The following is a 26777-nucleotide window of genomic DNA, read 5'->3' as shown; positions in this document are numbered from 1 at the left end:
GAATCAAATGAGCAAAATACAGCCTCACAATTTAAAAAGTAGTCAGGGAATATTGGCGGACGACTTGTGAGTCCACACCTTCATCAACTTTTAACCGGATCATCAATTAAGAATCAAATGAGCAAAATTCTACAGCCTCACAATTACAATACAGTGTACAAGTGTATAAAGTTTAAAGTTTCATCAATTATATTATTTGTGAATCTAGTGAAAACCGGAGTCCTATCAAGGACATTTTCATCACGGGATAGAAGAAGGTTATAGAAAACAAATTAATATCAATATCTTCTTGTCAATATCTTCTTGTATGGATTGATACATTAATCAATTGATTAACATCGAATCAAAATCACAGCTCAACGATTGATGACAATAGAAACCATTTACCTGTTCAGGCACACATATTGAGAACACAAATAGGTCTCCACCAGTAGGCCGAGTAGGAGAAAGAACCGCACTAACTGAGTGTGTCGTACCGACTGCTTTGCCAACTTTTAAGCATCATTCCCTTCCCCCTTTTCACCACCCCCTGCAGTGGGGTACGAGAAAGAGCTGCTCTCATTCAACCCTTCCTAACCTAAAAGACTCCCACTGAAATACCCCGAGACTTGCACTGGAATATCAACCCCCCCTGGCAACCCTACAATGACAGTATGCTCTCTTGGCGAAGAACTCTTACTCCTTCTCCCACTCCTCTTCCTCCTCCTCCTCCTCCTCCTCCTTCTCCTTCTTCTCTTACTCCTCCTCATATTCCTTCTTCTCCTCCTCAACGGATATAATCTGCCTGGAAATAAGTACCCGACTTCCATCCTATACCGAGGCCTTTTCTTCCCCACTTTATGATTTAAAGATTCGTTACTTTTTCACCCTTTCATCCCTCCTAAATACCCATCACTTATCGCCCACAACTCTCCGCCAGTAGATAAAATTATATTCTCGAAGTTTTTAACCCCTATTCACGTTTCAGACTTAGTTTATTAAATTGGTAGAGTTCAGTTCGGTAAGTCGTTTTGTGGTCTCAGGATCTCTGGTCTACTAAAATGCAGGTCTCTTTAATTAGATATTCTCAAGACCAATATTCTACATAATCTCTTCATAGTAGTAGCCTACATAAATCTCTGCACGCTGAATATGGAACCCAGGACCTTGATACGCGTCAGAATTCAACGTTTGATGTGAATATTATTGCTAAAGTGGTAGTGAAACCAACCACATTTTTGTTTTGTGAAATCAGCTCAATAAAAACAAGAAGCACAGAAGATTTTCCATTTTTAATAAAAGGATATAAAGATGAATTAATTAAGTAGTATTTGTTGATACGTAGCCCTCAACTATCATTATTAGAGAGATCATTAGTTGCTACTAATACAGTGCGTATGAGGCAGCACTCATCCTCTTCACTCTGACCTTCCTTCAAGAAGAAACTAGAAAAAATGGAGAATACAGGGAATGAAGTAATGAAACGCAATCTTTTTATTGGCTGATCAGCAATAACTTGATTGTATATTTATTAAAAAAGCCTACATTCTACAGAAATAAATAATGACCTACAATCACATAGAAATGTGGTAACATGTAAGTTACCAACCTAACAAACTCCTTACACCAACTTAAATATATTATTTTTATGAATTAATAAATTATTCCAATTTTTCTGGCATATGAGTATTCTTCAACACTAGTCCAGATTATCATAAACGTACGAAGAGTTTTTTCAAGAGAATACATTTCCTACATTTTCAAACAATTTCACAATAAATCCAAATTCTTCAACACCAGTATTATCATTAGCATACCGAACTTCGCTCTACAGTTGCACTCGCATATTCTCATCACAGACATTCACAGCATTTCCAGCACAAATGTTGGTGTCATGAAGACAAATACTATTTTGTCCGTGTCCGGTAGCTGCAGTTAGCATGGGACTCAAGGCGAGCCGAGAGTTCAGCTACTATCCCTATTATCCCTACTATTCCTATCTCCATTACCCTATCCCAACTATTCCTGTTCTACTATCCCTATCCCCTTGCAACATCCCTGGACGTCACGCAATTGGAATGTACAACGCGGCGCTCTGCTGTTGACGTAACGAGCATTCCGGGAATTCCTCGACTCTAGACTGAGGGAGCACTCTCAGCTTCTCCTGTCTTGGAGCCGCCTTCAAGTATGCCTTGACTGTCGAGGAGGGTTCATTTAGACGAGTTCACCTCCCAAATTCACTGACAATGATAGTTTGTTAGTTGCTGAGAGTGTAATTTGTGTTGAACTGTTTCACTTTTGTTTTAAATCTTTTAAATGATTGATGAGAGTCTACTCCTAATATAATTAATCTACCAAATCCATTGCAAATGATAGTTTCTAAGCAGTTGAGGATAAGAATGTATTCATTACAAATGTTTTGTCTCTGAACCTTTAAAATTAATACTAGATGGAAGAGTGTTTCAAATATAGTCCACCTACCTAATCCAGTGCAAATGATAGTTTGTAAGCTGTTTCAGCTTAGTATGATCATAGAGGAATGATATCATAAGAAGAAATCTCATTGTGTAGGCTATTTATGTTCCAAATTTGCTATATTTTCTCTATGGTTCGATGTATCTTCAGACAGAGAAGTTTCTGTCTTTTGTAAACGTGGCATCTAAAGGTGTGTACAGATATATGCGCCGCGAACATGAACAATTCACTTTTAATCAGCTGACTATATCTGTATTTTTACAGAAACGGTAAGGTACAGATATAAAAAGCTTGGCATCAGCTCATTAAAAGTGAATTGCTCACGTTCACGGCGCGTAAATCTATAGGCACCTTATGAATAGTTGAAAAAAGAATCTTTTGATTCCTAAATTTCGCAAAAAACGGGTTTGAATTGGTGAGAATTTCGAATACTTGAGCCCGGTAGAACGTGCGTCTATTATATTCAACCGTGAATGATACATCAAAGACTTCATTCTCATAATTCTCATCAATATTTCATATGAGGGTCTAAGACGTGATTATTATTTTATTCCCTGAAAATAATTTCAAAGCTGGTGTTGGCGTCGGACCATACGATTGAATGAATGAATATTTCATATCATTTAACCGCCATTTGAACACTGTTGAGATTCTTACGTGCAATAAGGATATGGAGGATGGAGGAGGATTCAAATTGTATAGAACTTTCATCACAATTCATCCCATTTTCAAAATAAGAAATTATTGATTAAAGCAGGAGCCATCCTATCAAACCTGATAGATGAACGAACAACAGGAAATCGAAACACAATGGAGGAGAGAGAGCAGCTTGACCAGCAGACGAGGTGAGATAAAGATTAGGTACCGTTCGAAAGGAGGAAGAATAATGAAGATGGATCCTCGCCGAGTGAGAAAGAGGCAGAGGGCAGAGGTCACCCCCAGAATAGATCGACTCCACTTAGCAAGTGCGCTTCTCTTGGGCGCCCCAAATCATGGGAGTAGATAGACCCCATTCATCAATAGAGAAAGTAGTTCTAGCAACTACTCACTCTAATCCTGTTAGGAAGACTGTGAATAAGCAAAACTGCTAGAGTTCGACGTGTTTTTGTATTTGTGATTGAAGTATCATGGACATTATCTACAAACTCATCAAGTAAACGTTGGTTGAACAAAACCACTCGAAATAGAAGTTGTTTTTATGAATGATCCACATTTGGACTACCATGTATTTGGAAGTTATGGATTAAATACTAACTATAATATGTCAATATCTAACTTGAGAGCCATAGATTGAACTTAGACTCGATTGAATATTTCAATTATTAAAATAATTGAAAAGTTAATTAAAGTTATTGAAAGCTATTATCTATATAATTGAAAAGCTACTCAAGCATTTATTTCAAAATTAATATTAATAAAAAGAGTCAGCTGATTCTACTTCGAGCTTTGAAGCATCAGATTTGAAAAAATATATGGTATTAATTATTGATTGGAGAAGTACCCACATTTTTTTGGTATGCTGTTAGTTGAAGATGGGCCAGCACTGTCTTGCTGTCTTTTGTATTTATTTTTGGTTACCTATTTTGTTTGATGCAATCGGCACTAGCGAACAAGTTTATCTTATGCTAGTGTCTGCCAAATTGATGAGGTAGGATTAATGATTTATAAACACACATATTGTACTTAGTTTTTTTATTTTTTAATTCCAGGTTACAGTAGATATTGCTGCTTGTATGTATTAACATTTACTGTCACACAGATAAATTTTAGTTATGCTGTTACTCTCAAGTAGTTGAGGCTGTTCCATTCTAGACTTCCAAAATTTAATTAAATATATTTCCATATTACAGTAAAAAAATACAATTTCAACCTCTCGTAGTAACGTTTGATAAGCTTTGTCGTCAAACAGTACTACTGATATCATAGAATATAGCGATCAATATTCAATACAAGCACACACATCATTTCAAGTGATATTTCCAATTACACAATTGATGTCAGGCATACAACATTCATTATAGGACCTCTTTATAACAATAATATCTCTTCTACCGAAGTCTATGTAATTTCAAGATGATTCTAAAAACAAATGCTTATTATCCATCCCTCTACATCATTTCAAGATATTCAAAACAGAAAAATACAATTTCAATTTTTTTCCATATATTTTTTGTGAGGAAAATAAGGGAGAACCGGAGAAGTTTTTGCATTTCAACAATCTCTACCAGCCTGGTTGTGCAGTATCTCCAACGTATTCTTTGCTTTCCGGCTCTCCACTCTTCAACGTATCCTCTGCTTTTCAGAGTATCAAAGCAGTGGTTTTAAATGTCGAAAGCAGAAGAGACATGACATGCCAACTCCAGTAAATGCAGCTCATCCAACCCATTGACAGCTCCGCGACCGAAACGCCAATGACGACTTGAAACACTTATTAAACATTCGCCGATGGCGACGAATCGAAGCCGGCACTTGTGAATAATTAAGCCGAACACCGTGTGTATGTCCTTCACTAATTTGGATGTCAAGTGCAATGCCAGTGTAAGCCTACACACAGTTCAGTGCTTCACTATTACCAAGTGACAAGTGATTGGCGCATTGCATTCAAAGTTGCTGCTGATGTTTCACTGTATGTTCCCCACCCAATCAGTTGCATTACATGACAATTTTTTATCAATACTCGATCAATCTTCTTTTCGGCTAGGTCAGAGAAAAAATTGAAAAAATGTTATCTTCTTTCACAATATTTCACAGAAAAAACAAAACATGTTCAAATTTATGGAAGGAAAGCCCTCAGATACATCTCTATATTCATTTTCAAATATAACACTCGAAAATGTCACATAAGTCCTCACTCTTTCCAGAAACTTGGTATTGGTTTTGCTATCCTTCTCTACCACCATTCTTTCATAAAAATTCTTCTCTCAGCTTGTTAATTTACGAGTATCCTCCTTTTTCTACTTCTTTCTACATTTTTCCTTCTTTTCTACTTCTTTTTCTACACCTTTCCTCCTTATTATCATTCTCCACATTTTTTATCTTTCTACTCATTTTCAATCCATCATTCGTGCCTCAATCTTGGCACCAATCACTTATTACCTTCCCAGTGTAAGGTTATAGAAAGGTGCAAGTGTTCAAACCTCACTCCCAATCCAACTACACCACCAGCAAATATTTCGCACAGAATAAATAATAAAAAACAAGTTTGTTAGGAAGCCGGTGCCAAAACCTCACCGGGCGAACTAGAAGTGCTCGAATAATAACTTTCACCGAACAAGAGGCGAAAAAACGCGGCTGTCCGTGGAAAAAGTTGGCAAATTGAAATACAGTAGGTGGAATGGAAAGCCACGTTGCCACATATGCACACACATGGCTCCCAGCTCCCAGCAGCCGTATATGACGGCATCTACGCCCATTTACGGCTCTCTTATTTCCCTTAGCGCCCTATTCATTTCCTTGGCAGTGTCTCTTTATGTTTCCACTCTGCTCTGGAGAAGCCCTTCGGGCGGTCACTGCCACTTGTATCGCCATTTCCTCTTCAGACACTGCAAATATTCACTTGTCACTTTTTGACATGTGCTGGATTTGGAGACACGTTTTATAGCGTGCAAACGTTGCAATGTGTAGTGAGCAAGATTTACGATTCTCCATTGTTCCTACTTAAAAATAGATGTTTCTATTGTTTACAATATTTATGGCAACTCTAAAAATCTGGATATACTTATTATAGCGTACAAATTACGTTGAAATTATACAAAAATAATGATTTTTTATGTAAAGCAAAATACTGTATATGGCAGCTAGATGGATTTGAAAATACTTTCAAGGTCATAACGTTGGAACATTTGGTAAGAAAGACTTACAAGAAGAATACATTTGTTTCTTCATGATTTCTGATGTATTAATGTGAAATAAAAAATATATTGCCAGTTCCAAATGATTTTTTTGAGCCAAACTTAAGTTCCAATGCACTAAGGTAGTAATCCACTTCGGTGTTTTTTTTTCTTTTTTGTTAGACTGGTCTGAACTATTGGTTAGAGTCTGACCAAAAATGACCACTGAAGATGATGCCTTAGTGCATTGAAACTTGAGTTTGGCTCAAATAAATTATGTGGAGCTGACTTTATCTTTTTATTTAACCTTTAAATGGAGGGTTGGCTGATAGAGTTGGCTGAAATCACGAAAGTGTTTATAAAGCTAACATGTATCAGTTATAACGTTATTCTTTATATTTAAATAACGATTAGCCTCCTGCTTGGCATCAGTCGGTAGAGCATGAAAATTTGATATAATTATATAATTAGGTCGTGGTTTTTTAATGGGATTCAGTCTCATAAAAATCTTTCTAGGCCTAGGTATGGGCTTCCCCTATAACTCTTGTAATTCATTAAAGAATAAATATATATAAATATGATACTTATACTATAGTGTTGAGGAATAAAAATAAATTGCACACCATAAACATTTCATACATATATTAAACAATAATGCAAAAAAAAAATAGATCGAGGCAAAGAATATATAAAGAGCGATAAAAAATATAATATAAAAATAGAACAATAATTTAAATCAGTAAAATATCACAGGCTAAACTTTATATTCTAGATTTATGGCACGAATCATTACCATGTGCCTTTATCTTAAAATTCATATGCATCCTTTGGCATGTAGCTGCGATATGCGCTTGCTAATACTTGTCGACCTGGACAATGCAATTAAAAAATAGGTTCTTTAAGATCAACTTGATAAATTAGCCACTAATAATCCAAATATATATATATATATTAAATTCTCTAGTACTTAGTAGATTTCTTTGTATTGAATATATATATATTTTATCTCAGGGTGCAAGATTCGGCACCTGACGGAATAGGTAGAGCCATTCATCTAGTGAATTAGAGCTATAACAAACTATCGCAAATTATATTGCGAATTTAAAGATCATATGAATGTGTTTTAATAGCCTAGATTTTATACTTCTTTGATCCAAATGGAATTTTTTGAAATGTATTGATCTATATTTTTTTTTTCTTCAATAAAATACCTTTAATACTAATTTTACTTGCGCAAGTATTTCTCTCATTAAATTCTTAATTTATAATAAAAACCCTTTCGACGAGCTAGCTTTGATTATTAGATAGATTCGAAGCACTAGGGCGCCCATCACTAATTCAATATTTATCACTCACGTGTCGAAAATCTTCTTATAAGCCGCCGATGTCGATCCAACTCCTTATGGTCCTGGAATACGGTAGCCGGAATCGTCTCTTCCAAGGGGTTATAAATAATTTGAAATTGAAAATGACTTCTGCTTTACAATAGCATCACAAAGTCTTTTAAGAAATTTAATAATTTGATTTAACTTTAACTTTTACAATTTATTAGCAAGGTACTACGCTCTAAAATATTTGGGGTCCTCTCATGGTGGCATTTGGCTGGCGAGTGCTGGTTCTCCTTTCTCAATTTTACAAATCTTACTTCCGACTTTCAAATTAACATAAAATTTGAATATCTTAGTCCTCCGCCATTTAGGTTCAAATAGATCGTACAAAAAATATCAAATTATTACTCAAGTTGTGCGTTTAATAATTTCTTTGCCTTCGAGCCATATCGATAACATAGACTATACAATGTTTTAACATAAATCCAGTACATTTATATAAATACATAGAAATATTTTTGAATTGGCCTACAGTTGCCGCCTATTAACTGCCGTTGTGCTATTGGTGCATGCAAATTTTATTCGGTATTCATGCGCCTGGTACCTCCTATTTCCTGAATACACTTAATTATTTTTATTTGGTTTTTTGGTTATGCTCTCTACATGCTAGTTAATATTCTATACACTAATATTTGTTTCATGCTACCTAATAATTAGCCACGTGATCATGTGTTTTTTCACATTGCATACTGTTTGATTGCAATAGAGCTCTGCCAAGGGGTTTTGGTCAGATTCTACGTTGCTCGATTTGATCGATCTCTAGGTCACCGATCCCTGAATGCATATACCTAACCTCAATCTTCAAAATATTTTATATAATAATATATTTATTAGCAACAAATTCCTTCAAATCCTTTTTAGGTTTTTGTACCGTTTAGCCAGAACAAGCTGATGCTATCTAATCTTAATTATTATCTATTTGGCGATATTAGCCAGTTACTTTATTTTCAGACCTATTACTATTTCGGTTAGGGATTTTTATCTACCCAAATTCGATGCTTTACACAGTGTATCAGTGAGTAACGCTGACTTTAATCTATCAAAAAGTAGTGTAACTCCTTTCAAATCTGAGCAATTATCTATCATACTACCTATAGTAATTATCTATCTAATCATCTACGGTATTCATCATTTTCTATCATACTTTTCTCTGATAGGAGGAAGAATCAAGTAGGCCTAGTTGAGATTAGTAAAGTACTTCCTAGAAATGAGATTTTTGATCCCTTCATTGTATTGATAATTTTGAAGTACAATCAAATACATACATAAACAAGCTTGAATAATACCATTTTCTATATCAAAAAATAATAATAATATACTTGAGTAGCGAACAGATTATTAATCATGATTTGAATTGATGTGTGGAATACATTATTCATACGATTTACTGGATATACTACTGCAGACATTTATTTGTCTTCGATACTCTGAACCCTTATTATGTTCAATGTCAACTCCTTTTGCACTGACAGGATAATACACTGGATGGGCATTTCTCTGGGACATTGCAAAGTCCAAAAGCAATAATTCGGTACTTTTTGCAACGTGGCATTTTCGTTGGATGTGGCGGTGTATTGAAAAGAGTCCTGTCATGTGGTTGGTCAGTGGATGTCCGGAAAATCCCATTCTATCAAAATCCATCTTTAATATCCGCTTTTCCATTTTGTTCGCAGATTGCGTTGTTGAAGAAAGGGAGGACGAGGGCGAGGAGAAGAAGGAGGGGAAGCAAGAACAGAATGAAAAGCGAATGACGAGATGCAGCAAAGTGAAAAGTGGAGGGAAAAGTTTTATTCTATAAGATGCTCTTTTCTGGAATAGAATGTCGAACAAAGACCAAGTCTGATGGATATTGAACAAGTTTGATGAGAGAGAGACTAAGTTTTGAATTTATTCATCACTTTTCTTCACGTTCAAGGCTACAGTTATTAATGTGTGCTTTGAATGGAAATTCGAGCTTTGGCTGAGCACTCGCTCACTTCATAACATAAAGAAAATTCACATATCAGGAAAATTGAAAATTGGAGCGGAGTCGGCTAAATTGATGTAGGCATTCGTTTTTATAAGAGCATGCGAAGATTTTTATTCGTTCAAAGAAAGAGCTTTGAAGCGCTCAACGATATTACGTATTCTAATTCCGTACAGTATTCAAATATATTTCCAATCAATGCAAATCATTTTTCAGCCGTATAACAGATGTTTTACAATGTGTACCACTACCTACAAAGCATGAACAATATAATTCACCCTGATGCCGATAATTTCAGTCGTTAAGAGTATTCTGGACTGGTCATTGAACTAATAGGAATTTAGTGAACATCACTTAGTGATGGAAATTATTAAATTACTTCAGTATTGAAAATTGAGTTAAATGGCAGAGTGAACATTATTGTCTAAACTTCAACACGTCATAAAATAAGAAGGAATTCTCTCTCATTCCAACTCAAATAAAGGAATAAAAAATGTATGAATGCCTTTCTTTTTTATCCTTATTTGGAAATAACTATTCTGAATAAACTTTACTATATGATGTAATTCCCGAATTGGTGTAAAACTCATAAGATAGGGAATACATGTAAGTTACATGAATTGGAGTATAATTCTTTTTGAGCAGCTTCTTGTGTTGTGAACTTATCTTATCAGTAACATAATAATAAGAAACAAACTGGAAGCAAAGTAGTTTCCTCTATAACATCATTCAAAGAAGTTGAAGAAATCAGAAATGCCCACACTACTCCATATCCGCTAGTATGGTTTGATAGATATAGTGGATAGAATTATATAATAATGGATGAGATGGATACCACCTTCATATAATTTACAGTTTTGGGCAACTTTCAAAATCAATCACGAATTTCAAATTACACCATCCCACCCTATTAGAATAATAAAATAATCATGAGTGTCCACAGAAAAATGTTACCTCGTGTTGAAAAGAGACCGGAATCGAGAGCATCACTCGAATCTAATCCGATTAGGAGCGCAAAGTTAGAAAAGAGTCACGTCCCGTTTTCACGAATGACAGAGATGAAGAGATATTATGAAGAAACAGCGAAAAAGAATAGAGATATGAGCGGGACTCGAACAGGGAACCGCTGATGAAAACGTAATGCGATGACTGGAATTAAATGTTTAGCGTTTTAATTATAAATGGTAGTGGACGCGACAGAGAGCGACGAGCAGTAATTATTCTTTTTCTTGCCGGATCTAATTTAATTACATTTGTGCGGTGCCATTAGTGCCGTGTTTCCCGAAAAAAGTTGTAAAACTGAAACGAGCTGTGGGCTGACATCGCATCCCCACATCGGAACGCAATGCTTTATCTGCTGAGTATGCGTTTTTAGCTGCCGCTATTAATTGATGCTGACTTGTTATTGTGGCTCTTTTTCTCAAATTTCGTGTGGACATTTCTGAAAGTTGAGATTTTTGAGAAGGTGAGTGAGAGTGAGAGGGGGAGTGCTTTCCAACATAAGACCGCTGCAACCGACACATGAATCTTCCGACAAGTTATAAAATATTGAATTGAAATGTGATATTTGGTACAAATCAACGTGAATTATTACCAATGATCTCAATAATAATGGAATTGCACTATAACAATAGGGACCGAGGATTTTACTACATGGAATGAGATTATTACAATGTGGAATAAAGAGATCATTAATATTCACCAGGAAAAATTGATTTGTATGATATCCGATCTTATCAGATGATTGTCATGGTTTTGATACTACCGTTCAAATATTATCTTTAAGAGAAGAATAACTTTCTAATTTCAAACATTGTTGCGTTTAAAACTCAAATACAAGTATACAACTGTATTCAAGACTGTAGTTGCACATCCCTCTCACATCCTGTATCATCCTTTTTCCATCATCTACATGCAATTCTAAAGCTTTTGCATTCGTCATCATCCTCAGCAGAAAAATAAATTTGCAAAGATAAGTTTAGAAAAATTTAGAATAATTGTATGTTTCCAGTACTTCTATCCTTTCTACATCACAATAACAAATGAAACCATATGATCATTCACACTGAACGGAATAAATTGAATAGAACTAATGTAAAATTGTATTGGACCTAGTTGAGGGGCTTATTGTATAAATTATTGGATAATCATCCGAAAACCAAATACCAACGTTCTTCAATTATATGTTTTCAATATTCATGAAAAATATCATTTAATACTTATTGCATTTTGTTGATGAAGCAAGAATACATTTTCTCTATTGTATTCTCAAATATAAGTGATTATTTTAGTGAAGGTATAATTTTAATGAATAAATGAATAATCTTCAAACACCTTATGTTGCATACAAATGTAAAGTACATTATTGATAACACCTCTTATTCAGTAATAATACATATCGATTATTAAATAAATGCAGTGTTCACATATTGATATTGAAGTTCTTTTAGAATAGCATCTTTTCAATCATTGTAATGTATGTATGACATTTGTTGCATATTGTGACGAAGGTAATGCTTCTGAAGACCTCAGAAGCGGTTACAATAAAACTTATTACAGTATATTCTATTCTAAACTCATTCTATTGAGTTAGTCGTAGATTTGAATTAGACGATTATATCTGAACACGTATATTTCCGGTATGAACAAAGCCATGTAGCATATGAAAGGGAGACTAGACTATCGAGTAGAACTTTCGATTGAGGAAGAGACCCAAGATGGCGACTTTGCAAGTGACACTGAGGTATCGTTTCCTTTCTTGCGAGCAAGTTGTAACACGATATTTCCTGAGAGATTCTCTCTTTGACATTGTCGTAAACTTCGTTTGATCGATCGACTAAAAGTGCGTATAAGTATAAGGTTACACAAAAGAGTCAAGTCAACCGGCGCGAACTAACATAGAAGCACCCAAAATAGTTGGGTATAGTACTTATGTGGTATTACTAAGAGCTTGGGGCAAATGGAAGATAATATAAACACAGTCGAAGTGTACTTATGATATTATAATATAATTGTACACCGAAGATGTTCATTCTTTATATTTTAACAATAAGGTCTGGTGAAGTCTAGTATTTACATACTAGTATTTAAATACTCTAGTATTTACACTGAGATTAAATGAGTTTTGTATATAATATAAAGAACTGAAGAGGGTGTTTATGACTATAGAAGGCAAAGTCCAAATGGAAATCATGTTTTATTAATTCGATTACAGATAGAGCAAATAGAAAGAGCGAAGGAGCATTCATTTTTATCAAGATATTCAAAATATTTGAATGATGTACGATTCAAACAGAAGTATGATTTCCTGACAGAAGTTGAAAGTTTCATCAAACAATTCCTGTTACTGTTGGAGATCTGGAAGTTACAGTGTAATCCTGGACAGCAGATGAGGCCTCTGAAAATCGGGATTGTTCCGGGAGAATATTATAAACTAACATTTCATAAATGATGGATGATTACTTTTTAGAATGGCATCATCCAAATTTTTATCTGAAGCAAGTTACTAAAGAAGGGATACAAATCTACATCCAACTGGAAAGTACAGCTCTGGACAGGAAACGATGGAAAGCTGCCTAACAATCAAATGATTGAAGCTGAAGAAGAAGAAAAACTTGTGTCTCATTAAAAGAAAGAAGAGAGTACTATACAATTAAATTCGATTACAAAACTATCAGGTATCTCAATGAAAATGGATGAAAAATTATACAATTTGATACTCCTAAAGTTTCATTGCTCCAAGAAATACATTTCTGGATTCGCCCCTGAGATTATCAATTTTGATAGATCGTCTGGTATATTATTTCTATTCAATCATTCGTGACTTTAAAGAGGATGATATCATGGGTATCTCTCAATAATACAATTTTCTACAGTACGCTACTATTGTATAACGTCTCAAGAGAAGGAAACCACCAACCACCCAGTTTCCTCAATCTCGCAGCAAGAAAATAGTGTTTGATCTACAAAACTCAATCCAAGTACTCTTACCAGCTTCAAAGCAACTACTAGAAACTATATTTGCATTGCTGGCAGATGGAGTGAGTAGTGTGCAAACTGAGTAGGCTGATACGGAACGCTCTTCACTGAGGAGGTGCAATAGAACAACAAACTCGACTGCTGTGACTCCGTTTTAAATAACGTGACTCCTTCTCCCAAAGCTAATAATGTAGCAAACGCTCTTCTGGATTCTAATTTCGAGACCTCCGGCAGTATTTCTTTGTGCCCTTAGGAAACAAGACACGCATTTTCCGACTCAGAAAACACGTGAGAACTACTGTTGTTACTCGCTTTGCGATTGGAGGATAGGAGCGCTGTGCTTTTGTGGTAGCGAGCAGCTCCTCTTGACGCGCCTCGCCTAACCAGTTCACATAGAGCGATAGGCTTCGACACTATTTTCGCGTTTCAATTGCGGCTTCCAATTAGATGCAATTTGTAGTTGAAGCACCGTGAGTGGAGGCGTGCACATACGCGTGTCTTCATTACGTCTGTAACCAGGAGTGTGAATATTGGATGACGTGTGCGAGTGAGAGGGTTGCGGTGAATCACTGATCTTGTTCAATCACTACTGACGGAGAAACTGGAAAATGAGCGAGAACCACATCTTGAGAGGAAAATTAAAGTACATTCAACTCGATAATATTATGAGAGAGGAATAATAAATTATACTCTGAAGTAGAAGAAAACTGAACAAAGTGTTCAATTATTAAAGGACTACCTTATTATTTTAACTTTCAATGTTATCACATTAGTGTCATTTGCATTGTAATAAATAAATAAACTATTGGCATTTAGGTGATAAATGAATATTCTCAACTGTTATTCTATAAGTATCTATTGCTCTTACTCAGGCTGGAAAATCCAGATAACAAGATAATTACACAGACGGTGACGTCTAATATGATATCTATGGGTGGAATCAATAATGGAAGACTATTTATTTCTAAAGAGTTCCCTTTAGAGTCCATACATACAATATTGTCCAATGATCTTTTCAAGAGCTCACTACATACATATGATAAATAATTGATTATATCTAGTGATAACAATGGATATTAAAACAACTGAAATAACTCCAAGAAAGTGAGACAACAATCAAAGAGAGAATAACCAATATCGAGACAAATGTTTGTATTTCATAATGTGGCTGAAACTATGTAGTCAATTAAGTAGTCAGTGTAGTCAACCACTCAATTCATTGTAAATCTTATTCTCTTGAATGATTTTTCTTGAGAAACTCAAGGTTCACAAGATAAAATGGGAAAATTGAAAAAAGTCAAACATTTTGGGGGGTTTTGGGGGTTTTGAGGTTGAAGCCACCCTCTGGCGTGTCAGCAAATTACAGATTCGAATTCAGCGCCCCAAAATACATATAGAACCGTTGAGAAAAATTCTTTCGGGACTGTTTCCTGAAAAACGACCATTTGACTGGGACTAATGGGAAACATCAAACAATCAATCAAGACAGTCCAATATCAAGATAATATCTATCCGGTATCGTGCAGAGTGGAAATATCGCACATGTTCTTGATGTTAATAGATTTCATTGTATTAATATTATGTTTTTGAGACAAATAAAGATTTGATTTATGAAAATTATTACATTTGCTAAGAATAAATCTCACAATTTTCTCATCTTAATTCTCGAATAGTCGAATGGGAAATTCGGTGATCTATTTTCTCAGGTAGGTAACAAACTATTCTTAGTAATAAATCATGTTGAATGAATTCTGATAAAGCACAAAAGAGATTGAAGATCGGATTTTTTGGGGAAAACAGAAATCCTAATCTTAATATCATCCGATTAAGGACATTCCAGAATTTGAAGCGAGTGAACGACTAATGTGAGTAGTTAAACGGAAAAGCAATATAAGATGACATCAACCCTCGGCAGCGATTTTCTCTACTAGAACGGCTTTAGAAGGATACAGTAGCTGGCGAGGAATGCGTATGCGTTGTTTGACTTATAGACCAATTAGTCAGAGTGACTTTCGCCAAATGATGTTGAGCCGCTCTCTAGGAGGGGTAACGTGAGGAGGAGGCCTGCAATCCGGCGAGGAGTGAAGCCAAGCCGTGAGGAGCAGGAGGAGGCAGGCCGTGCGTCAGTTTTGGCTTTTAATCTGAGCCAACTCACTCTGTGAGCTCTAAGAGGAGAGACTCAATCCAGCCACTAATTATCTGGGAGGTGGCTGTAATCCGAGGTAACATAAATCTCACTTTGCCGTCACAAATTCTGGCGTGCACCCCTTATACACCCCCCTCTTATCCCCCCCCCACCAACTGAATCCGGCTGAGTTTCCGGCAGACACAACTTCTCGCGCTGACCCCTCCCTCTCCATAACACACTTCTGGCAACAATAATTTCCTTTCATCATCCATATTTGGTCAGCTGAGACTACTATTAATATGGAAAATGGTCTAGGTTCTTCCCCTTCTGAAAGGGTTGTTAAGTTATGTGGTTCCTGAATAAGGTGAATTAGGAGGAGTTCGTCGTCAAATGTTGTAAACAACAGTTTAGTGGGTGTTGAACTACCTGATTGGTGATTCAATAGAATATAGCTCATGAATGGGTTGAGTTTGACAACTTGAGTAGTAATCGTTTCTCTGGAAACATGTCAGTGATTTACTACTGTTTCCATAAATTATTAAATAGCATAGAGCTCTATAGTAAATTGAAAGAACCATTTGCAATTTAGTGATTGTATATCTAAAGTTTTTGAGATATTCATTCAGTAGAATCGGCTACGCGTTGCAGCACAAAACCAACAGCAAGGCATGTCAGGCCAAAATAAGATTGAAATTACGAAAACATAAGTATTGAATTCGATAGCTGAAGTAATACAAAAGAGGATAAGAATAGGATCCTTTCATAATCTTCGGTTCTACATAGGCTTATAACATAAGGCGCTTCAAGATAATAACACGAGATGCACTAACGAAAAAAATGCTTTATTGAAAATTTATTGATTACCTTGGGAGAAAAATATTGTTAAGAAAATATTCTTATCAGGACAGGATTTTTATAAAATAATCTACTACATAATAATTTAAAATATTACAGACAAAATCGATACCAAATGGATAGAATAATGCCAGGATAAATCCACATGGTAGATAATATAAAATATACCTGTTAGTATTTTTTACCTCCCTTAGTACAGTACTAATAACAACTCAATCTCCAGTTCCTTTTGTGAGAGTTCCCTTGCATTTGGGCGCAAATAGAATGTACCCATGAATACAGACTGTAACAATTCCAGAGGGCATTTGACGACAGTTGAGCAAACTGGCACAGCCTTCTTCAATTAGAGTGACCGCGAGTTTTGATTAGGAAAGTTACTGACCAAGATAATTGACCGACTTGTAACGAAGTCTCGAACGAGGATCGGCAGTTGCTGCGTTAATTGTCGCAGTTGGGACGATTTCCATGGACAGTCGACACGGTTCCGGCCCAATTGAATTAGTCGGATGGTCTGACGCGCGATTGGCCCAACAATTCACCTATTGCCGCCTCCCCCAACCCCCTGCTGAGTCCTGATGACATTTCCGATAACCAGATTTTCCCATTTGCCAAGTAGAAAATGCCCCCCATCAATTTTGTTTGTCCGTTCAACAGTCATTATTCATCAGTGAGTTTGTCAATCAAACTTCGACTGGCCAACAATTTTTCTCTTGATGCGGTCTTGATCATTCCTTTGAGATGACGGCCCAAATCATGTAGATTGATGCCATCTATCGAGTCCATCGAGGGTTTCGATCAACTTGCTTCTATGTTCAATCAAATGTCTCCTCTCCTATTCAAGCTTTAAGGACATAAACAATGTTAGGACACAGTATAAAACAAAATTGTGAGCGGAGTCTTTCTTTTTAAAAAATTTCGTTGTTTTTCATGTATAGGAAATCTACTGTTGAAAGAAATCATAGCTATTTCACAGGTTTGGAAAATCAATAGAATTCTTTGTTTCTGAGCATCCCTGGGAAAATCAGCGGGTTTTTGGAAATCTATATTTTATATGAATGAATTAAATCTTACATATTACAAGAGATTGAACATGTATATATTACATTGGGAGAAATACTTCATGATGAGCTCTAAACAAAACAATGATGCAGTGAATTGAAATTGCTATGTGTTCTATCAATCCCAATCTTAAGTCCTCAATACTGCTGCTAACTCGAGTCAATACAATTTCAATCACTTGGACATTCCTTGGTTTTTCAAGTGTACAAACAAGACGTTTAGGTCGATACAGTATGTAGATTTCAGCTCGCTATCGACCTTCTATATCTATAGCAATGACTTCAAATGTTTTTTTTCATTGCACAACTGCTTAGTGGCATCGATCTTCACCGCGTCCAACTCGTTCTGTTCTCACCTCAAGTGTTATTGAGGGAAATTAACTGACAAATATAGTATGAGGTGTCAGAATGTAAATAGGCCTGTGGAAAAATGACAAGGAAAGTACAAAAAATCATGAATGCTCAATTATAATGAATTATCAAAGTATGGATATTACCGTCATGAAAATGGATGAATGAAAATGATATTACAAGAAAATGAGAAGTAAGTACGACAAAGAGAGTGGGAGAAAACAAGAAAAATAATCTGCATACTATCATAAAAAGAGAGGTGAGAAATCAGAATGTGTGTATAACAAAGAAGGGTTGTGGAGGAGTATAGGAGCCTGGGAGAGAGATGGTGAAAGGGTGGCATGTGTAGAAGAGCATCACTTACATTAAAGAGATAGCCCGCAGCATTATGAATGGCAAGGCAACGTCAGGCATGATATATTCAATCAACTGAATCTGAGAAGATTGTACAGAGTGTTGCCTGAGTAGCTGCACTTGAAGTTGCCGGCGAAAAGTTTCAAGTTCTAATCACTTTACTCGAATATCATTCAGAAGATATGCATGTATACCGTTTAGAAGCGCTTTTGGAAACTTTGAAATATCTTCAACTCTCCACTCTGTCTGTATTTATTTTGAACTGGTTTCATCCTGGGTATATTCATCTGGATGATGTTGGATTTCAAGTTGATAAATGGATTTTCTTATAAAAACTATATCTTATATCTATATCTCAAGTTTGATTCAGGTGATGATCGCAGTAAGCCAGTAAGCAATAGCAAACAAAATTAGAGACTTCTTCAATCCATGAGTTCAGAAGGTCATTTTATTGATTGATTTACCAGTTGCATGAATATTATGCAGATGGCAACTGGCAATTAACTCTGTTATTCGTAATCATTGATACTCATGATAACCATACAGCCAATCTCCTTTCCCAATACATATTATATACTTATTAGCTTACTTCATCTTTGTAATGTTGTATGATTTATTTTGTGAGTGTAACTGCTATTCTGAATAATTAAAATGGCGTTACAGATCATTCTAGCCATCTTGTCTGGTATATAAGAAGGAAGCGGAACTACATTTGAAAATTCTTGGGAAAACCCCGATTTTTATAATGATGAGGATTTTCTTGGAATATTTATGGTTATTTGAAGTTGGAGTGGAGGTATCACTTGGAAATGATGATTTTTATCATTGGAGTCAATAGGTATCCATTTCAACAATAAGATACTTCGCTTGATTCTTTATGTTCAAGGAAAATCTGTCTTGAAAAAAATTCCAAAGCCAGATAGTTTTTTTCAGATAATTTTCTTTGTTCCAACGAGAGATCTGATTCTAGGAGCTTGGAACTATTGTTTTCCAAAGTCCCATTACTTTTCAACCTTTTTGCAAACCTTACCAGAGTAAGCTTGCACAGTTCGTAGTTTGTAGACAATCACAGACCGCAGCGAATAAACATTTACAATAGGAACAACGCGGCTGGTCCGCTGATTGTGTATTGACAATATTCACTGTTAATTTGCACACTTTGCAGAATTTGCACACTGACGTCACTCAGTCAGCTCCATCAGTGTAAACCCAGCCACACCGCAAAGTTTAATCAACCAAATTTTTAAGGAAATGTGATCGATCGGAGCTCGGAACGTAATTCTGTGTTTACAGGTTCCATTCATCGGTCGAAATGTTTGTTGTGGGATGATAGCAAACTATGATTTCAATCATGTAATTTTGTTTCGATTCATCGAATATTTGTTTGGTAGCTTGTGGGATGAGAGGTTGCAATTGTATTGTGAGTGGGCTACTGGCGAAAGAGTTTATATTGGATTCTGGGCTGAATGATGGGATAATATTTCCGAAATAACTCTCATAAAAGTATCAATAAATGAGAGATTCTCTCAGCAATTAATTCGCCACTACGTTTACGTAGTGGTTTACGTTACGTATACTTATCAGCCACTAAGAGCGAGTGTCGTCGTGGACTTTTACCAAGTGCATGGGATTAGTTGAAATTGTGTGAGCAGTCTGCTTGATTCTCATATTGAAATAGTTAAATCAGTTTCTATTGAATTTATGATAGTTTTTTTCAGTTGAAAAATCTACAATGAAAAATGGAGCATGAGAAGAGAATGGTTGACAATAAAGTATGTTTTCATCAGTTGATGGAATTTCATAGTTTTGACAGCTCATATTGATCATTTTTCAAAATATAGCGTTAATTTTGAATATCCTTTTATTGAATGATGAATAATATTCTAATTTCACTTTAGTTGAGGAAGAATCTGTCTCAACATAATCATATTTTTGTTATGATAGCAATATTGTCATGAGGAGAATTTCAAATAATTTATTAGGAATGTGAAGTTCCCAACTCACTTGATAGATCTGTAAATCTGTTTGCATTACTGTATTCTTCACTTATACTCGAGTAATCAATCCAATTCCGATGTTTTTAACAAAATAATTCACGGTACAATAATTATTTCTATGCTAGAAATTTTGAATTTCTGGAGATTAGAAAAGGAATATGAGTTGAATGAGGCACTGCATCACAATAGATGGCACTACCAAACAGCAAGGACGTCACACAGTGTTTGACAGGAACACTGAATATTTCGATAGGGAAATGATGGTGGAATGTGGAATAAAGGAGATTCGAGTTTCGGATGAAGTTCGAACCTTCCTCGGGTGATTCTGCGAAGTTTTTTGTCCCTCGTTCCATGGAGTACTCTCCATTGGTCCCATGTGTGTATTGTGTAACTTTCCTGATCACTTCTTTTGCCGAGTTCCTCCCTGAGCATACAAATAACAACTTACCCAAGTACTTTCCAAAAAAAACTCCTGACTCTTCCTCGCTCGATTGCCTGGAGGAATCGTGATATCGAAGATAATCAGTCGTTCAAAAAAACAAGTGGGAAACAGTTTTTTATTTCTCGGGATAGTTCACTAACAGAACAACACCGTGATAGAACAACATTTCTTTTCAGTTGGGAATGATCCTCACAAGAGTTACGGGCTAAAGCTTGTTGAGATAAGCATTATTTAGTAGAGAAAGTATTTTCGAAGTTGAAAGAATGTCAATCAATCAATGTTTTATCTATAATATAGTGAAGGAAAGAATTGGCTTATACACGTACGGGATAGGAAATTCACGAATGACGCATCCTCACGTCTGAACTTCTAAACTGATTAACTTTCCTGATAAACTGATTTAACTGATTTTCCATATAGATTCTAAATTTAATGAGGATTCAAAGTTAAAGGCCTCTTTTAAATTCTTCAAGATTTCAGTAGGTCAAGTTTTCAGTTTGTTAAGTTTTTGATTAGATCCTTATGGAGCACGGGTTACCTGCTAGTCATTAATGAAGGTATAAAATAGCAACATTTTGATCAAACGCTAATAACTCTCAGTAAGAATAAAGAGTCTAAGTCTCAGTAAGCTTTTTGAGTGTTAAATAAGATTCCACTGTTGACCCAGTTAATGAAAAGACAGCTGGAGAATGTTTCCTTCCGTGACGAGTTTAGTGGGAGACTTGACAATTCAGCGGCCACTGATCAACTTCGATCGACCGCCCCAATACATGCAATGCAAACAGTCTATTTAACACAAACTGGAGATGACAATGTGAGCAACGGCAAATGGAAGAGAGAAAATGTTGATGGAAGAGGGACATGGAAAGAAGAAAGAGTCGAATGTTGAATTTCAAGCATCCCAAGTATATGGAATAGAAGAAGGGTGTGAGTAGTAGCATAGAGAAAAGATAGCGTGAGTATCTTACTTGTATCAAATAAATAAAAAGACTAAGAAATTGTCAAAAACCACAGATTTTATTGATAGTTAGAAAGACCGGTTTCGGTTGTTACACCATTGTCAATCTCTGATAAACTCATCTACTTGTATCAGTTGTCTCTGGTAGTAGGAGAGTATGAGGGAGGAAGAAGATAGTATGTAATAGGAGTGAATACAAAAATGTGATGGATATATGATTGGCAGTTGAAGAATGATAGATGGAGTAGAAATAGGAGGTTGATTATTACTGAGAAGTGAAGGAGGAATGAGTGAAGAAGTCCAAGAAGAAAGAGGACGAGGAAGAAGAGGAAGAAAGGGTAAGGGACAAATGAAGAAGTGTGAGTGAGAAGAGTAGAGAGAAGAGAAAAGGAAGGGAGAAGTAGCGGAGAATTGTGAGGATAGTTAGAAGGGAGAGGGTGAAGAAGATGAGCAACAGTGAAATAGAAGCAGAGTAATGAGAAGTAGAAGAATGAAGTGCCAGAGAAGTATTATTGGAAATAGTTAAAAGAGATGAGGATAAATGAAGAAGAGGAAATGGAAAATTAGAGGGAATAAGAGTGAAATAACCAGCAAGCATGAACTAAGTATGAAGAGTAGAATGAACGGAAAAAGAAAAAGGATGAAAACACGGTGGGAGAAAAGTGGAAAGAGAGAGAATGAGTAGGATTTGAAGGGAAAGGAGTGGAGGGAAAAACAAACAAGACAAAAAGGGGGAGGGGAACAAGAAGAAGAAGAAGAAGGAAGATAACAAAAATATTACGAGAAGGAGAGAGAGTCAGTATGGAGTGGATGAAGAGGAAAAACACTAGTAGAAGTAGGAGTAGAAGAAGTAGAAATTATGGATGGAGTAGATAGAGAGTAAAAACAAAAGAAAATAAAGCAAAAAAGTAGGAATAGTAACAGAAGAATGAGTTTGAGGAGGAACAGGGGTGAGGACAGGAAAATGGTAAAAACATGAATAAGGACAGGAGAGGGAGGTGATGAAACGCAAACAGCAGTAGAGTAGGCGGTGGTGGAAGAGGAGATAGAGGAGAAGGTGGAGAATGAGAAGTAGTGAGAGTTAGAGAAGCGTGACACACACACTTCAATTGCAAACAAAATATCAAGAGCAGCTTGATCTCTTTCAACGAGTTTTTCCTGAAACCTCTGAGCTTGCCTTTGAAACAGACTGGTCAAAGGGCGGATGATGTTACAGGCTTCAATTTGAATGTCCCATGCTTTCCTTGCAACTTGCGACTCACTCAACCGAGCTACTCTCTCTCACTCACTCTCTCTCTCCCTCTCTCGTTCTCTTTCTCCTTGCCAATATGCCATGTAAGCACTCACGCATGCGCAGTCTCAACTATCTATCACATCCTCTACGTGTATAAATTCAGGGTTTAATAGAATTAGAGATGACGTGTGTTTTTTGTGAAAGACTCGACATTCTATTGTGCGTTTGAAATTTTCCTCAACAATAATCCTTCCAATCATCGTACCTTGATGGGAATTGGATTTTAGTTTCCTCGCAGACTAACTCAAAACAAACAAGAGTAACTCATTCATATGAATGGAAATTTTAATTCTGAATATTTTCTGTAAAATTGACAAATTTTCATACGATAAAATTTTACATGTAATTTTTATTCTTTCCTCTAAGTAGGCTATAGAACGGAAAAATAATTTTCCCGTACATATTGCTTCTATCAACTATATTGCTTCTCAGCGAATGTTCTCTAATTTTGTTATAATAAAGTTGAACACTTTCTGAAATCTGCAACCTGAAATTATGAAATATTATAATAATTATCTATCTTGAATCTAATGTATTGATACGAAACGTTTTTGGCCAATTTCTAAATTCAGTATGTATATAACCAAACAGTATGTAAAAGTTTTCGGCCAAATTCCAAGTTCAGTATGAATAAATTTCCAAGTTCAGTATGAATAAGATTCCAAAGTTCAGTATTATATGAATTCAATCAGCTTATTGAAAGAAAAGCGCTCGGTTCACCTAAGCAGAACTCCTAAGCATCGTGAAGCTTCCGTCCACAATAAATGATATCCTTCACCCAAGGATCACTCATCTTTGGAACCCAGAAATGAAAAATATTCCTCAATTGGAAAAATCCTAACATAAACCACTATCTTCAACAATCTGACGGCACTATATACATAAACTGTGATCACCATAGAGTAAAGTCAGATCGATATCCTTTTAGGAGCAACAAGCAGGAATGCTTCAAACGCTATTTCACATTCTGCCATCTGAAGCTGCAATGATTCTGAATCATTTCTATTGAGAGGAGAGGAACAAGAATGTTCCAATAAATGACTTATTCTCCCATGAAAATATATTTTTAATCCAAGTACCAGTATTTAGATGTAACAATCACGAAGTTTCCTTAATCCGGTTTAATATTTTCTCATGTAGGCTACAAATCAAATCAATTGCTATTCCGATTACATAATATACTAGTTCACTATTGAGAAGCGTTAAACATAAATGATTAAAGAAAAATGTCACAATCTATCAAAGCATGAAATAATGTTATCCAGAATATTCATAGATGATTGAGATAAATTGGGATCATAAGCATGGGAAAAATGTTACGTAATTGTGATAGGCTACATTGATTTAACTGTCAATTACACTATATCAAGTAGCAATAGAGTGGAATTCATAATATGATCAATCCATCTCAATTATGGAAATTTTCCACATCAACGTTTGTGCTTTAAGTAATACAGTACTGTACATGCCTTCGATCGAATAAGTCCCAGAAAAAGATGGATATTTGCAGAAGCATAAAATTTCGGACCAGGCAGTAAAGCCTAACCCATGAAGATGCTTTTGAGATTGAGAGTTGAGGAACATGAATGATTCAAGAAATTCTACATTCCTCCATGAACAGGGAAAGGATTGACATTCTAAATATTTATACATGGTACTATTACAGGAACGCTGATGTTTCAGAATCAATCTTACATTCTTGCAAGTCCATGTGAAGAATCATCATTCTAAATACATGTTGGCCCGGGGTCCATCAGCCTTCTCTCAGCTTGCCGAAAAGGGTTGCTGTAAATTGTTTCGGCTCACTACGTGCTTGGCATCCAATGTGACATCGCTAGAGTAATCCTGTGACGTCACAGAGGCACAATTCAGAGACAGCGTATTATTTCGGGTCACCACAAACTATGATAAAGCGAGAGCGCCATGCCATGTCTCTCAAGTGAAAAATTATTATGTTGCATTAATCTGGATTGAGGGTGATGTGTCAACATGCTGTACAAGAAAACAGTAACTCATTCGCAGTAACTGAGAATTCAGATTATTCTCCACTGAATCTTAGAAAGTTTGTTTTCACTAGAAAATAAGTGGGTCAATAATACTCATTTTGAATATTGTAGTAGGACTCAATACGTCTTCAATTTGAATATTGTACTAAGTCAACAGGAGTTTTTTAAGGTGTCTTTCTTCAGGAAAAATAGTATAACTATACTGTGTTTATAGCTCGGATGTATTTTACGCTACATTTTATGTTAGTGTGATGATATTATGGTGTGTTGTACTGTCAATCAAACCGTAAAATCCTCTCGATTTAAATCAATTTCATATAATGCTGATTGCGATTTATAACTGAGCAAAGTTTGCTACAAAAACTATTGTCACATCAAAGCTATTTCTACTTTTTAACAGTTTATAACACGTTTCCAACACCTGCATTCCCACAATTATTATACTTTGGACCTGATATGGTTTCACCGCAATTGAGTGAAAATAAATTATCCTAGGTATTCTTCATGGGTAAGGTCCTAGAACAATTTTGAATCAAAACGTAACCATTCATGGAATCCATAAATACTTTCAAATTCCTACAGTTTTACTGACGTATTTACAATTATTCTCTGTAAATAAATCAGCATGTAATAATACGGATTCCATCATATTCATAACACAGTACCATTTTAGTAGTTGAATGAACTGTTTTCGATCTGACTAAAACAAATTTTGTTTATACAGATGTATAAAAGGATGATTAATAATATGGAGAGATTCACTAACAAAGAAATTTACTCATAATTTCACGATTTCACAGATGAATAAATTGAGGGATAGGAGACTCTTTCCTCAATCCACACTACTGAAACTGAATTCCAGCACAGTTATCTGCTCCAGTAATTAATAACGGATAACAAGGAGTTTTTAATTTCCGGTAGAGATGAGATTGATCTCAGGGAATAAAGAGTAAAAAGGAGGAGGGGTCGACTGATAATTATTTCTTTGTTGCTGAACAACAATTAATATCAATCAGTTCTGCGTTCCATTTTCAGCCTTGTTCGTTCCATTATTGAGGCACTTTGCTACCTCACTCACTCTCTCTCTTTTTTGTTCGGGTTTGACTCCTAACCACCTCCCCACTCCCTCCCAAAAATCTTCATCAACTGCTGCTATTATGAATTGAAAGGCGGGCGGTATGTCCTGGTTGTTGGTTGTGAGTGTGTGCGTGTGTCTTCTTCAATCTCAACCCTTGAAAAATAGCGACTCCTTTGTTTCTTCAAGGAGCTTTCCTCCGTTAATCAACATCAGCCGCTTCGTATTTTTGCAGGACGTTTTTGAAAGCGGAGAGTTTTCGTTTAGGATAATTGATGAGGCCCAACAGTCACCGCGCGTCACGTCACGTCACGTTACGCGAGATTGATTACTTCAGTTGAAAGTCAATCATTGCGTTTAACGTCTGCCATCCTTGCGGTAGTAATGCCGGCCGCGGTATTCAAATTATGTCTTCCAATCACTTATGAGCGACTTTCAAATATGATAGATTGTTAGATTCCTAAGGAGAAATTGTTATTATTTATAGTGGGTGATTGTTTGAAGGTCCCTCTCCCTCATCCCATCATTTTCACCTATGTAGCCATGTTTAAAATTTTCTAATTCTGTAATTTTATAAATAATAAAGCACTTCATATAAAGTACAATCTTTATTTTCACATCAGAAAATAAAAATTTGTAAGCT

General features: G+C 35.8%; 1 long non-coding RNA gene across 1 annotated transcript; it reads left to right on the top strand.

Moving 5' to 3' along the window:
* Nucleotides 1–3957: 3957 nt before the first annotated feature.
* LOC120352302 lies at nt 3958–10136 on the top strand. Its single transcript, XR_005571759.1, has 2 exons — nt 3958–4102; nt 9346–10136. It is a non-coding gene; the product is annotated as an uncharacterized LOC120352302 (long non-coding RNA).
* The last annotated feature ends 16641 nt before the right edge of the window (nt 10137–26777 follow it).

This window comes from Nilaparvata lugens, chromosome 7 (assembly GCF_014356525.2).
Source record: "Nilaparvata lugens isolate BPH chromosome 7, ASM1435652v1, whole genome shotgun sequence".
NCBI classification, from domain to species: Eukaryota; Metazoa; Arthropoda; class Insecta; order Hemiptera; family Delphacidae; genus Nilaparvata; species Nilaparvata lugens.
The sequence above is the reverse complement of the archived record's forward strand: the minus strand, read 5'-3'. Positions and strand labels throughout refer to the sequence as shown.